The sequence below is a fragment of the Protopterus annectens genome, chromosome 4.part0, assembly GCF_019279795.1.
Source record: "Protopterus annectens isolate FY-2018-M chromosome 4.part0, PAN1.0, whole genome shotgun sequence".
NCBI lineage: Eukaryota > Metazoa > Chordata > Ceratodontiformes > Protopteridae > Protopterus > Protopterus annectens.
In genome coordinates, this window is record NC_056733.1 from 1,352,216,224 (window position 1) to 1,352,229,581 (window position 13,358).

General features: G+C 37.6%; 1 protein-coding gene across 8 annotated transcripts in view; it reads right to left on the bottom strand.

Moving 5' to 3' along the window:
- Positions 1-13,358, bottom strand: part of ABLIM3 (actin binding LIM protein family member 3) — a 3,936,655-nt gene that overhangs the window by 3,605,854 nt on the left and 317,443 nt on the right. The gene's annotated exons all lie outside the window — the stretch shown is intronic.

Genomic DNA, 13,358 nt, shown 5'->3' on the forward strand with positions numbered 1-13,358 from the left:
TGCATACAACTATTAAGAACAAAACTAACAACATACATACAACTATTAAGAACAAACCAAAAAAATGTAAATATACATATATGTATACATACAGGGTGGAATGTGCAACTCAGTGCAAGAAATACTGAAATAAACTCTGAAAGAAACAAGTATTAACAATATGTAAACAATACTGCAGAATCCTCAGAAGATTGGGAAAAAGAATTCCCCAGCCTAATAAGCTGAATTAACCATTCATGAACTCAATGGCCTGTGGGGAAAAAATTTTTCTCATATCTGCGGCTTGTTTTGGTGTGTAGTAATCTATAACACCTGACAGATGGTAATATTTTAAAAGGAGGGTGGTCTGGACTTTTCATGACTCTAGAATAGTATAGCTCCTGTAAGTAGGGCAAACTAGCACCGATGATATTTTCGGCAGACTTGACTATTTGATGTAACCTATTTTTGTCATGATTAGACAGAGATCCAAACCACACTGTTATGGATGAGCTGAGAACAGAGTCCATGACTGCTGTATAGAACTGAATCAATAGTTCCAGTGGGAGGTTGAACCTCCTCAGCTGTCGCAGAAAGTACATCCGTTGTACTGCATTTTTTTATAATAGACACTAAATTGGTCTCCCACTTCAAATCCCGGGAGATTACAGATCCCAGAATCTTGTAGGATTCCACAACTGACAAAGAAGTATTAAATATAAAGAGGGGGATAATATTGTAGCACCACTACTGTAGTCCACTGTCATCGCCACAGTTCTAAGAGTGTTCAGCTCTAGATTATTCTGACTACATCAAAGGGCCAGCTGCTCAACCTCCTGTCTGTATGCAAACTCATCAACATTCCTGACGATTCCGATGATAGCTTTATCATCCGTGTATTTAATAAATTTGACAAAGGGGTCCTTAGAGGTGCAGTCATTAGTGTAGAGGGATAATAGCAGTGGGGAGAGCACATATCCCTGGGAGGTACCTGTAACGATTGTGTGATAGCTAGGTGTAAATTTCCCCAGTTTCACCTGCTGTTTCCTATTAGTCAGAAACTTGGTAATCCACTGACAGTTGGAGACAGAAACGGAACGCTGGGAGAGTTTCAAGTGAGGGAGTTCCAAAATTACTGTATTAAATGCAGAACTGAAGTCTACAAACAGAATCCTTGCATATGTCCCTGGGTTGTCAAGATGTTGCAAGATATAATGCATGCCCATAGTAACTGCATCATCCACTGACCAGTTCTCTTGATAAGCAAACTGAAGGGGGTCCAGAGAGGGCGCTGTAATATCCTTCAATTGAGCTAACACCAGCCTCTCAAAAGTCTTCACGACCACCATTCATGACCACATTGTGCACTGTATGCCATTCTTTTGTATTAGGGTTTGTAATAACTTTATTTAACTGTAACCATATAATGTCAATGCACAAAATGGGATATTATGCCAGTTGGATTTTCTCGGTAAACAAATGTCAAATAAAAAGTAAAATAAATAAATTCATTACAACAGTAAGCCTCTAAGAAAACAAGTTCCATCAGGATTAAGCGTAATCTTCAATCCTGTGCCTAGGACTCCATTTTTAAAGTGAACATCACAACTACATGGTGCAAAGCATTAAGAAGTATGACATCCCTTCACTTGGCCTGAAGTCTTGCTCAGCCCATAGCTTCTCTACTCCTCTTCTCACCTACACTGCACATTCTTCCCTTAGGTGTAAAATGCCCTTTCTAAACTATTAAACCTGAATAAAGAAAGTTGCTAAAAGATTAGCTGCTGCTTTCCTCTAGTGAATGGTCACTTGTGGAAGAATTATTCCCTGTTGTAGAACATGGAAACCACTAACCCTGTCCTGAAAGCTGCCAGTTTCACTAAGCATTATAATCCCATTTTCTTTTCATATGCTTTTAGAACATTGCAGAGACCAATCCACAAGACATCTGCACCAGCTGGAAAGGCCGAAGAAATACCTCACTAAAAGAATCACAGGCCAAAAGCAGATGCCCTATGCCGACCGTCTAAAAAAACTCCAGCTATACTCTGTGGCATATCGTCTACTCAGAGGCGATCTTTGCTTAACATACAAGGCCATGTCAAACCCTGAGCTGCTGGACATGCTCCACTTAATGAAATACCAATCCCTCAGAGCAACATGCTCCAGGGATCTAAACCTTGTCATCACAATGAACAAAACATGCTGGAGGGGTAGGTTCCTGACCCAGAGACTCCCCATACTCTGGAATAGACTGCCTATACATGTCAAGCAGAGTGCCTCCTTGGCCCTCTTCTACAGGAACCTTGACGATTGGATGGGAAATAGGAAATTCACCCCGGGATCACGTCAGTCACCCTGCTAGACAGGGGTCCAGGGAAGTGAATATTGTGGGAAGAAATATCCAGGGAATTGTTATGGCTAGGCTTGTACAGGCCTTAGGGCTGATAGCCTAGTACCAACCTATGAATCTATGAACATATGATGACTTTCCACATGGAGGTACGAGTTCTTCATAAAAAAAGATGTTTGGCATAATAGTTAAGGTTTGTACCTCACATATCCAATGTAAAGGGTTTGATTCTGACCTCTGGAAATTGGCTAGGCTATAATATTCGGCAGACTGCTAGCCTATTATTAATTTGTAACAGAACTGGCATAAAGACTGAGAAACGTAACTTCAGAAATAGTTTCTGAAGCATCACTACTAAGTTTGTTATCTCTACAGCCTCAACAACAGAAAACAGATGCTATTCACTGGACCTATATAAGGTTGATGAAAAAGTCACATATATACTCTATTGTTCTATTTGGTACTCAAATTACATTCCCTCATGTTGGACAGTGAGACACTGTCATAGATCTCCAGACATTTTACCAGACAAAACAAAATAGTAAAACGGTGCATTGCTCAGTTTGGTTTTATCTCATTAATAATCTCATAACTCAAGACTCTGTCCTTTGCCCACTGTTATTCAGTTTTTTGTGAAAACCTCATTGGTACTGCAGTGAGAAGAGAACCCAAGAAGTTCAGGAAGATAATGAACATTATTGTCCAGATGTACTAAGTAAGAACATAGAAAATGAACTACAGGCAGATATCTGCCGTCACAGACTGGTGATCAGGATGTTCTCTAGTGTTATCCTATGATGTCAGTTCTACAGTTCCCTCATTAGTATAACCTCCACAGATGATGCAAACGTTCAGGAACCCTGGATGTCAAAGTGCCTGATTGAACCATGCTTCTACAATAAAGAATAGGACACTTATGTCATACTGTTAAACCAGGACTATCGTTCAGCTTGGCTCCTTGCCTACCTTCTTGTTTACATTAGCTATTTCAAAGATGCTGCTTTCCATGTTCCAAGTTAGACTTTCCCGGTTAACAAATGTAAATTAAATAAATGTTAACATATGCTGCAGATGAGGCTATTATTATATTTAGCCATCTACTCTAGTATTGGCTAATATTGCATAGATTCAATAATTAGTATCTATGACATTCTGGGGTAACCATAAACTGTTGTTAGTTCACTGAGATGACCACTACTCATTCAAGGATAACTGTGCAATGATTTCTGCAGAATCTACATGTGTGGTCTGGAATCACAGACAAGTTCAGCCACTATTTCTGTAACCAAAGAAATATATCAGATATGACAAATTCCTTCCTGAGTCATCTAATTACTCTAGATTTCCTTTAAACTAAATTCTAATGCATTTTGCCAAATGGACATCCTCCAAGCTTAGACTATGTTAACTTCTGTCATTTATAAGGTAGCATTATTCAGGCATCTTATTTTAACATGCTTCTCAAGAACTGCCAACTTGTTAGTAGCATCTGTGATTTCCGAACAGAGGGGAATTGTCAGAGCAGCCTTCAACAGTTTCCCCAGTTTTGGCTGCAGTTGAATCCATCAGGATTGTAATTTCCTAAACTCCCTGATGTGTTTTCCCATGAGCATGTGCTCATTGTGTCTTACAGCAATGTTTATATATATATATATATATATATATATATATATATATATATATATATATATATATATATATATATATATATATATATATATATATATATATATATATATACATATATATATATATATATATATATATATATATATATATACATACATATATATATATATATATATATATATATATATGTATATACACACTGGTTGTTACATTATTCTTAGTCTCAGAGAAAAAAGCAAATATGTTTTTTATATCACAGCTTATTCTCAGAGCGTCTATGACAATGGAGTGAGAATACGGTACTTACGTATTATCGCAACCAGATTTCTAACCCTGTGTACTTCCTGATGCTATCGTGAACTGACTTTATAGTAAACTAAAAATGGGTGTGTGAAGTCCAAATTAGTTTTGTATCACCTTGGTTCTGAAAGAGGAACTGAAGTAATGGCCAAATTCCTCTTCTGTGGTAGCATCCTTTACCGCTGTAACTTCATGCAAAATAAAATGAACAGGGAAGAATAAATAATGCAGCACTTACTAAATCAACAAGCAGAGATTCTTCCACAGTACAATGTAATTATTGTGTTTACTGTTACTGAATAGTCATTTAAGCAAACAGATTACAGCAAAATACACACCATTCAAAGACATACAAACAGCATGTGGATTGTAGTCTGTGTTGAGGTGACGCAGGTTACAGAGGCTCGCAGTGCTATAAATAACAAAACAAAATTTAAAAAGAACACATGAGTGCCCATCAAAAAAATAACTGATTGCACATCTTACTTCAGCCCTCCATAAAGTCAGAACAAAAGGATATGGTTAGAAATGCACATGTGAAGAAGCACATTAATCAGAAGCTTGAATAGCTGCTGTTACTGGCAACCTGCTATTGTATGTCTTAATGAACTTACCATTCACACACGATGCTAAAGGATGCTTATCCAGGAAGAGGAATTTCTCTGCTATTCCTGGTTCTGTTTCAGAAGCAATGTGATAAAAAAGTTATTTGGAGTTTACACACCCCATTTCACTGTATCATAAATTAGTCTCCCTATAACTTCACCAGTTAGGGCGACTTCGAAATGTGGTTGCGATAATACGTAAGTACCGAGAATACTATAGTAAAAGGGCTTTGTGGGAGGAAGCAACCCCCCCTCCCCCACCCATCCACCAACACATCTGGATTCAGGAGCATCTCGCCCTCCGCAAAATCATTTCTTTGAATCTGCAGATGGAACGTTGTTGAGCAATGTAATAGTTGCAGTTGGTTAAATGCTGGTGAGTGTCCTTGCTATATTCATTTTCCCTTTACAACAAATTCTAGTCTAGTATCAACATTTTGAAATAATTCTAAACAGACAAGCAGCAATATTTCAGTACTTGAGAAATCCTTTGCCAAAAATGATCATTAAACTGAGGTGGGATTTTACAGATAAAGCCCACTTTTACAGAGCAGAGAAAAGTCTGACAATTAAGCTAAGTTGTGCTACCCATGGTTTCTAACCAATTGCTTACTGTATTATTTATTTATAAAAAAAAAGTTTGTCTCCAGTTATTAAACAATTTATACAATCATAAAGCTTGTTGTTTCAAATTTGTGGGTGGATCATCACAACTGATGGGAATCTTATTACTTGGGGTACTGGTGAGCAGAGTTATTCTTTTTTTCCTACTTAAGTGACTCAATGCAATATGACTACATGCAAAATGATAGCAAATCCATTGGATTGGTAACAGTATTGAACTGAGATGAAAACACATGCACACCTTTGGCCTGGTCTTGTAACGGCAGTGAATGAATACATCAGACAGCCTTGCAGGTCGATTGCCCAGTGCTCCCAAATAGCTTCCACAGTCTCAGTATGATATTCCACTAAAGTACCAAAAAATGCTATGCTGCCCCATTCCTAAACCAGTCGTACATTTTGTACAGAATCACAATGAAAATGTAGAACCAAGCAATGAAACATTTGTAATGTTTCTAACAGAAAACATAACAGTGAACATGAACTCCACTCAATTTATTCATAAAGGTTTAATGCTTTCATCCCACAATGTCATGGGACATCATCAGAATAATTCTATTGTACAACAAGCCCCCTTTATATTTGTGTATTCAACTAATTAATTGCAAAATGAACTAATAAAACAATCATGTATCTTTAAATAAACCTAACCAAATAAAAATCATGTATTGCACTCATCATTTTTGATTTTGACTATTCCTAAACCAACTAACCTATAGTTAACTATCATATCATAGTTAACCATTGGATCTCCTCAATGTGCCCCAGGGCCCATACCTCCTACCTAACTAGTATGGAGTCCCCATGTGTCTAGCCAAACACCATTATTCTCCTAGAAGACTTCAACTACCCCTCCATAAACTGCAAGACTTATACATCTTCAAGTATGTATGCTCAGAAATTTCTGGACCTCATCATTATGAACTCTCTGGACCAACTAGGTTGCACACCAACCAGAAGCAACAAACTTCTAGACTTGCTCCTTATCAATATAGGGCAGCTTTGCATCCCACCAGTTTTACCTTTTCCCTGGTCAAATCAGACCACAAATTGTCTAGATTCACTATAAGACTGAAGCCTGAAGCAACTTCCATATTCAGAAATTATGTGAAGACTAATCTACTACAACTGAATAATGATCTGTCTAAATTAAAAATCCCCTACCATCTTGATGACTTCCTGCTTACACGAAATTATGTGTACATATAAAGAGTTACATAGATGCATTTGTCCCCTCAGAAAAAAATGTTGTTGTGTCTTTCGGCTTATCACGGTCAGGGGTCGCCACAGCGGAACTCCGGTCCGTTAATGTTTGGTAGTAGATTTTTACGTGCCGAGTTACCAGCCCTGATGCACAACCTTCAATGAAGGCACGCCCATTCACGCATGCCTCCACACAGAAGACGCTCTAGCTGAGAAATTCAAAAACAAACTCCATGGTGGAACCTTAATTCAAAATAGGGTTTATAATAAAAAACTCATTACATGCAAAAATAAATTTATTTCTCAGGATGGCAAAAATGTACTTGTTAATTTATACAAGGAATTCCAGACCCTGATAAAGTCACCTGAAGTCAGATATGGGTAAAAAGTAGCCACCCAAGTGAAGGGTAACCATAAAACATTCTTTAACTATGTTAGAAACCCCAGAAACAACACCTAGCACTGTGTAAAGCTAACAGAAATTATATCACATACTTGGCCCTAGGTCATTGCCAGTCTACTAGTAGGCAAACTTCACCCTCACCCATATTCTCAGATCATATACCTGTATCTGCAGCCCCAACCCACTCCAGCTTCCCAAGGGCAAGTCTGCAAGGTGCTATCTAAGGTCAAGAATACTTCTTATATGGTGCAGGACATCATAACAGGCTGCCTACTGTTCAGCCTGAAGCATGGCTCGACAAATACCCTAAAGAGTCTATTCAATATCAGCTTCAAGAGAGATTTTGTGCCAAAATGAATGGAGGACTGCAACAGTCATGCCTTACACAAAGGTGGGGCTTCAGTGGGCACAAGTAATTATAGACCCATAAGCCTGAATAGCCTCATCTGTAAGGCTATGGAAATTATCATCATGATATTATTAAATAAGGATATATATATATATATATATATATATATATATATATATATATATATATATATATATATCAAACCTGAAGGCTATTGACCCAAGCCAGTTCGGATAAACTTATTTAACATTTGTTTACTGTGAAAGTCTGACTGGAAACATGTCTTTTTTCAGTGGAGGCCCGGGGAGAAAAGCTCCATGAGTAACAGTAACGAATTACAATAATCAATAAAGTATAAAGTAAACAAAATGTACAAGATTGAGAGAATGGAGTTAGGAAGGGAGTTCCATATACGAGATATATAGCTGGACAATAAATATTCTCCTGCAGTGTTGTTGGCCTTGGAGATGATGAGTAAGTTCTTATTGTTAGAGTGAAGTGGTCTGCTGAAACTGTAAGGAAGGATGAGATTTTGTAGTGCAGGGATTCTGGTTGGTTTTCTTAAAATTTTGTGAGTTAGAGAGAGTTGGTTGTAAAGAATAATGTTGGGAAGTTCAAGCCAGTCTAGTATCCATAAAGCTGTACAATGATGTGTTCTATATGGGCAGTCAGATGCAAACGTAGTTTTACTATAACATGCTTCTAGCTTAGATAAGTCAGTTTTCCTAAGATTAGTTAAAATTGGAGAGGCATATAGTAGAGTGGAAAGCAGTGCTAATGTAATTTTGGCCAATTTGGTCACAAACCTTTTGTGCCTATATAGGTTTCCAAGTTTCTTATAACATTTTTATTGTTAGGGAGACATGTAAGTCAGTTAGGTTATTTTCTATTTCTACTCCAAGAATCTTTGTATGGGTTGTCAGGCAGATGACATTATTGTATTTGGCTATTATGTTAAATGGTGGGCATAAGACAGATGTCTTGTTATGCTGGAAGAGTAATAATTTAGTTTTGTTTGGGTTCAGGATTAGATGGGCATTAGCTAACCATGTTTCAACAGAAGTGAACAATTCCTGTGTTTCTGAATGAAAAGCTGATAGAGAAGTGGCAGCACAGATAAGTGTTGAATCATTTGCAGACTGTATTATAGAACAACATGGAGTAGCTGTGCGTAGATTATTAGTAAAAAGGGAGAAAAAGGAGAGGGCCCAAGATAGATCCTTGGGGGACACCAGTGGATAAAGGAAGGCATGGAGATAGGTCACCCTGCCATAAAACAGATTGTTGATGGCCGGATGAATAGTTATTAAACCAAGCTGTGGCAAATGGTGAGAAGGATAGTTCAGTTAGTACATCTATTAGTTTGGAATGGGAGACCATATCAAAAGGTCTAGAAAGATGGCAGATACAAAGTTGTTGTTATTCCTGTGATGGTTTATGGTATTAGTGAAGGATAAGAGAGCAGCAGTGGTACTATGTGATGGGCAAAACCCATGCCATGTATTTGAGAGAAGATTATTTGTTAGTAAGAATTTCATGACCTGGTGATGACTACACCTTTTGGGTAGCTTGGAAAGAGGTGAAAGAATAGCAATTGGATGATAGTTTGTCAGCTCTGTGGAAGGTCCCCCTTTATGAAGTAGGATTACATGGGAGATTTTCCACAGTTAAGGAACCTTTTTTTCAAGAATGGATTTATTTATAAGAATTGATACTGGGAAGGCTATAGATTCAGCTGCAATTTTGAGGTATTCACTGGATAAGTTATCTATGGCAAGTGTAGTAGGTTTTAGTTTCTGGAGTACTTTTTTTATAGTGGCTGTAGGAACTGGGGAGAAATAGAATGAGACATTGCTAGTTGTAGACCTGGCTGCTTTGGTATCAGGAGTAGGGGTTTGCTGCTTGGACAGGGCAATTATAGAGTCAGTAAAATGTTGGTTAAAAATGGTAACTATGCTATTGAAATTGCTGTGGTTGTTTGGGTTGGTGTAGTAGATTTTCCTGGGTGAAGGATTGAATTAATAGTAGGCCAGAGTTTTTGAGGTTTTTTTTTTTGGTATGTGTTTTGAATCTTATGATAGAAATTTATTTTATCCTGTTTTATTTGTTTTTTGCCTTATTTCTAAGTTACTGATACTGTTGTTTAGAAACTACTGTGTTAGTCTTATGCCATAGTTCCCAGACTTTATCTTTAGTTTTTAAAAGGGCCCTAGAGTCTCTGCTTAGCCAGGGGGGCATAGTTTGATTTTACTCTGATGGTTCTAACAGGTGCATCTGCATTTCATATAGCTAAAAAAGGATTCATTAAAGTGGTTCACTGCATCATCTAGGTCAAGGTATTTGAGTGGAGTCTAATTGCACCTTTGTAGGTCAGCTAGGAAGTTGTCAAGATTAAAGTTATGTTTTTTTTTGAGTTGTTTAAACATAGTAGGTTTTGGTGGGAATTTGTGTTGTCGTATAAGAAATGTGTGTAGGTGGTCGCTCAGACCATCAGGAAGGCAACCTGATTGGAATGAGTGAGAGGACTTATTTAGTAATATCCAATCTAAAGTTGATTGTTTTTTACTAGCTTTATCAATTCGGGTAGGACCATGCAAGTTTATGTGATGGACGGGATGATCTGTATCACGTGCAAGCCAGTCTAAATTAAAATCACCCAATATGTCCCTGACTAAGGGTACAGTACAATAGATGTTCTATAGTTGGGGCATTATTTCCAGATAGGATAAAGGAGCCAATTATATTAGGTGTTTTTCTTGATATATCAAGGACAAAACTGGTGGAATTTTTTTGAAAAAGTTACTGTAGCAATGGATGAGGGCAAATAGGTATACGGTGCATATCTAGGCACAACAAAAGCATGCGTCATCATCCTGCAATAAGCTATTGTCAATAAACTCTCTTAGATGAATTTAATACCTGCATAACTTATTTGGTACTAAACTGGCTCACAAACAGAACCAGGGAAATAATGGTATGTGGGTCTACCACCCTCGAATGACCTGTCATTATTGGTGTAGCCCAGAGTTCAGTCCTTGGGGAACTTCTCTTTGGCATTTACTTCTCTGAGGTCAAAGGTAACGTTAAGGGTTTGTGGCTGACTTTTTAGATGACTGCAAATCTGGTGCCATCATAAACTTCTTAGAGGACACCTTGATCTTTCAGAGGGTCTATTCCAAATGGATATCTGCTGTCAAAACCATGGACTAAAACTAAATTCCAAGAAATGTATAAGTGTATCCACTGTCAGACATTGTAACTATAATATTGACAAAATACCCATTAAACTTGATCACATAGTCAGAGGTCCGGGTACCCATGATGTCAACAAACTGTGCTTTGATCGCCATCTCTTCATTGTTGTAAAGAAGTCCTTTTTCATGGCACAGCATATTTGTAAAGGAATGGTGTCCAGGTCCGGGATGGAATCATTCCAGTGTACGTAGCACTCATTAAGCTGATTGAGTATAATGACCTCTGCCTCTATATATGAGGCAGAGATCATTATACTCATTAAGCTGATTCTTTCAGACCTATTACACATTTGCAAGTGCAGTGTTGGCATAAATACATGCTCTAAGGATCTCAAACTATTCTGCAACATAAATAGAACATGCTGAGGGATAGACAGATATCACAGAAAATTCAATTTCTGTAGAAACCTCTTCCACTCTGCACAAAGCAAAGTATTTCTCTTACTTTATACCAATGTAATGTGGATGAATAGCTGGGAAAACACAAATTTACCTAATTTATAGCAATGTCTCTCATGGATAGGGTCAACATGTAAATGTCCCCACATATCCTTGTTCTGATCATCTTACAAAATATAAGGCCTAAAAACTACCATGGGAACATACAGTTAGGCTTCTAAAGATGCTCAAAGATTAACAGCCTAGTAAGTACCCATGGACCTATGAATGCATGAAACATACACCCCTTTTTGTTCAAATATGTGAGCTGGTGATCAGGTCAAAATTAATTTTTCAGATCAAATTTAATATATAATGGAATTACTTATGGAAGACCTAATTATGTCAAGATTAGAGCAAGACTAGGTTGATTAGGTTCATATATGAATGTTAAGATAACTGCTTTGAAGAGTCATTTTAAGGCTAGCCAATAATCTGAGGGTAGAATTAAATCCTGTACCTTGTGTTAATAAGGTGAAGATTTACTCTGCCAAACTAATAATTAAGACAGGCAGAGATGAGATAAAAATAGTGATTTATAATCAAGCATCAGGGAAGTCTCTAGGATACCATTCCTATAGAAGTTTCAAAGTTAGGAGGGAAGAAAGTGAGAAGTTTAATAGTATTTTAAAAGGGTGGGCAGCATCAGCATCTTGCAAGAAAGCTGTAGTGAATGTATTACCAAAAGAAAGTAAAGACCCATCAGACCCATTGCAGTTTTAAACCACAATTATAAAGTGGTTGTCTATACTAGTTAGGAGAATAGCAAAGTCACAACACTCCTGGACATGGGCTGTCATTACTACATACAGTCCTGGGTATTGACTAGAATATCTCTGATATTAATTGGGATGAAACAGCTAGACATGAAATGACCTCTGGGTCAATAGCCTAGTAACCTCCTATGATCCTATGATCCTATTTATTCCCTCTGATCTTTGTTATGCATAAATGGGGAAGTTTTGTATTATTTATAATTTGAAATCACAGTGTCCCAGTATTGGCATAGTGGTCCAGACAGAGAGAAATACAAGGAAAACGAAGCAAAAAAGATCAGCTTGGATGATGGTTAGTCTGATCTCCACTTTCTCCAATATGATTAGATTACATCTTTCAACATGGGCAAGATATGCCCATTTCTGGCCATCCCAGGTTGCCATAGAGGTGGCCAGGTAAGCTGTCTTGGTCTAGGCAATCACATGCCTGGCTACCTCCATGTTTACATGTAAAATAAGCAAGGAAACCTCTACAAACATTGGCTTCAACCTTCACCTGAACAGACTGGCAAGTTCTTGAGCAAAACATCCAACCATATTACTTCCTCTTGATTCACATCTTTTCATTTGATTCCAGGGATCTAATCATTACATTATACTTGGCACTCATTAAGCTGATTGAGTATAATGATCTCTGCCTCATATATAGAGGCTGAATGGCTTCTCTTCTTTCAGACCTATCCCACATTTGCAAGCCCAGTGTTGGCATAAATACCTGCTCAAAGGATCGCATTACATTCTGCAACATGAATACAACATTTTAGGGATAAATAGTTATCAGAGAATTCCATTTCTGTAGAAACATCTTTTATTTTACATAAAGTAAAGTATTTCTCTTATGCTATACCAATGTAATTTTGATGAATAACTGGGAAAACACAAATTTACCCCATTTATAGCACTGTCTCTCATGGATAGGTTCAACATGTAAATGTCCTCACATATCCTTGTTCTGCTTATCTTACAAAATATAAGGCCTAAAAACTACCATGGAAACGTACAGTTAGGCTTCTAAAGATGCTCAAAGATTAATAGCCTAGTAAGTACCCATAGACCTATGAATGCATGAAACATACACTCCTTTTTGTTCAAATGTGTGGGCTGGTGATCAGGTCAAAATTAATTTTTCAGATCAAATTTACCATTTCATTTATTCCATCTGATCGTTGTTATACATAAATAGGGATGTTTGTATTTTTCATAATTTGAAATCATGGGGCCACAGTGTTGATGTAGTGGTCCAGACAGAGAGAAATACAAGGAAAACCAAACAAAAAAGATCAACTTGGATGATGGTTAGTCTGATATCCAGTTCTTCTAATATGATCCGATTACATGTTTGCGCCTGGGCAAGAGATGCCCACCCCAGGGTGCCACGGAGGTGGCCAGGAGTGCTGTCTTGGTCTGGACAATCACATGCCTGGCTACCTACATGTTTACATCTT